Genomic DNA, 3,044 nt, shown 5'->3' with positions numbered 1-3,044 from the left:
TGGGCAAGTCACTTCACCCTGTGTGCCTCAGTTTCCTCATCTGTAAAATGAGTGTAAAAAGGAAATGGTAAATCGCTCCACTATCTTTGTCAAGAATAATCCAAATGGTGTCACAGAGAGGAAGACACAAGTGAAAAACAGTTGAATTAAATGTGTGAAGCTTGAGGTAGATGCTGGTCAATAAAGAAAGAACACAAGGAGCTTGTCTTCTCCTGGCTCGTTGTTGTATTAAATACCAGAGTTCATTAAGACCAATCAGATCTCTTCCTCTCCCCCTCATCCCTTTTTTTACATATATCTCTAACCAATGGGGATGTTGGTTAACCTTCAGTCACTGCTACACGATGACATGGAAAAGAGCTATTAAAAGTAAGAAGGGCCCCATACCAGCCCGAGTATTTTCTTGTCATGTATAGCTTCTCTGTTCTATTCTCAGGAATCTCTGATTATTCTTACTTCAAGCTGAACTTCTACAAGCCACCATCTTCTAAGGGGCACCCCACTTAGAATAAGCTTTCTTGAGAGCAAACCTGGAGAATCCCCTTCTTTCTTCCTTAATAATTAAAGTGCATTCTGACTGATCAAGATAAAAAATTTTCAAATTGCTTTCTATTGGGCTCCTCATCAATAAAATCAAGTAAAGCTGCTTGAAAGGAAGATACAATTGACAGATATTCAGAAAAAAATAGCAACAAGCAAGCATATTTTGAGAATACAAAACTGCATTTTCAAATTAAAAGAAAAAATTTAGAAGTTCTCATTAGCTCTTTACAAAGTGTTAAAGTTGAAGGTAAGAATATTTAATTCATTGTCATCATCCAGTAATTGTTACTTTTTTCCCCTTTAAACAAGGGGAAGCAATGCTATTCCCATTGTTACATTTTATACTGATTTGCTGCTTTAATGTTTCACTACATTTGTTCTCAGGTATAATCTTCAAGCAAAAACCTATTTGGCACATAACTGTCACAAAAATGTAACAAAATAAAAGTTGCAAAAGGTAACTTCAATAAAGCCTAACTCCCCTCAGACAAATTGCTCTACAATTGTTGTATAGATCTAAAACACTCAACTGTCATAGCTCCCACAGAATACTGGCACAAAACACTTATCAAAATGTACCACTGTGCAGGTTTGTATACAATCCCAAAAGAGTTCAAATACTTGACATTTCCTTAAAGAAAAATGCTGATGAATCCTATGGTTTTTTAAAAAAAATAAGTAATCTGGATGTCATCAAAAAGGTCTTTGGCTCCTGGAGCTCTGTCTTCAAACTGAAGAAGGGACCAAGACAGCAAGTCTTCAGAAACTCTTGTTAAAGCTGTTTCTATTTGAAAATCTTTAAATAAATTAGCACTGTTAGTAAAGCTTTTCCTTAAGAAATATTCTGAATCCTCTCTTCATGGTCTGTTCTATCATAGTCTGTAAGTAGATGCTACAGTGTTACTAAAATCCATAAAAAAGAAACCATTACACAAAAATGTCTGACCAACACCCAGCGTGAGGACTTTGAAAGCGATCATTTCTTTGCCTGCAGCTCCGTAAACTCCAGCAATGGATGCACCATATTTGTGATGCTTGAGGGTGAATAGTGCCAATAATCCAGCAGGGATGTAGAAGGAGCAAGAAAATACCAATGCTCACAGTAACACGCCACACCACATTTCTGAACAGGAGCAGAGTGAGGTGGAGTTGGGGCAGAACATCCCATTGCCCACCCATGGCACCAGTTTCAGGTTCAGGATCTGCTGCAGAAGCCCTGCTGAGCCCCTGCTCCCAGCCGTTCCCCTCTCTCTCCATCCCACAGCCATTCACATGCACCAGAAGACAGCGAGAGGATCCGAGGAGGTGGCCACCACCACAGTTGCTGCTGCCAATGACTTTGGGTCCCCACTCTCCTCAAGGCCTGTACTTTGAAACAAAACTGGCACTTAACTCCTTCCTAGATCACAAAAAGAGAAAAGCTTTGTGTGAATTAGGAAACAACCAAAGAGTAATAAGGATTGATTGGAATATCTAGTTTGAATTTAGGGAATCTTGCAAATTAAACTTAAGTTTTGGTCAATTTAAAAATAACTCTTTAAAGTTGTGTGTGTGTGTGTGTGTGTGTGTGTGTGTGTGTGTTACAATTGGAAACTTGACTATAAACTATATGAGACTTCTATCCATTTTTGTGATAGATGATATTCTATCTGAGTTTAAAGAAATGCCTTGTTTCCTTCCCAAAAGGAATAGGAGGATAAGTATAAATCCTTCTGAGAACTCCCAGAGTTTCAATAGCTTGGGAAAAGAAAATCCCACCAGTTGTGTCCACTAACGAGTGGTAAATGCTAATCAATAAGTAATGGGTTCTTTTTGAGCTTGGAGGACCCAGTTTTAGCTTTTCATCCAGTAACCTGAATATTTCAAGAGTATGAACTGAAGAACTAAAAGAAGATAGAAAGTTTGTTTAAAACCAGTTATGTTATTTTATGTGCCCTGCTAACTCTGTTTTATGTTTTGTAAATGTAAGTTAGGTAACTGATAATTTCAAGTTTGCTTGAAGTTGAGTTACTTACAAGTAAGGCAATTTAGTGATCATTTATAAAACTTGTAAGATTGTTAAGTTATTTGGAGTTACTGTAATAATATTAGAACTTAAAACTAGTGATTACTGTATTTGGAAAGGAGGGGATAAGCTGAAAACCTTATCTGGCTTGGTTTTCTTATTTAGAGCAGTTCACAGTGAGGTCTTCCCCCCACTTTGACAAAGCAGGGCAAGATGTCAAACAGCACAGCCCACAGAAGCTCTAAGGGTAGTTGGGTTGGACTATTGCACTCAGGAATATCGCACTTAGTTCTTTCTCTGAGGTCCCTATTGACTCCCCTAAATTTGTAAACTTGCCAGGTTTTTTTTTTTAAATCAACTCGTGAGGCAGGTCATCTGACCTGAGAAAAGAACTTGTTTGTGTTATATAGTTTCCTGAGTTTGCTGAGAATCTACATGTTTGTTCTGTAGAAATGATATCTAATGATTCATTTTTGCATCAGGAGGAGTTTAAACT

General features: G+C 37.6%; 1 pseudogene; it reads right to left on the bottom strand.

The window, feature by feature from the left end:
* Nucleotides 1-1,435: 1,435 nt before the first annotated feature.
* Nucleotides 1,436-1,811, bottom strand: LOC116419528 (annotated as a pseudogene).
* Nucleotides 1,812-3,044: the final 1,233 nt, after the last annotated feature.

This window comes from Sarcophilus harrisii, chromosome 5 (assembly GCF_902635505.1).
Source record: "Sarcophilus harrisii chromosome 5, mSarHar1.11, whole genome shotgun sequence".
NCBI lineage: Eukaryota > Metazoa > Chordata > Mammalia > Dasyuromorphia > Dasyuridae > Sarcophilus > Sarcophilus harrisii.
The sequence above is the reverse complement of the archived record's forward strand: the minus strand, read 5'-3'. Positions and strand labels throughout refer to the sequence as shown.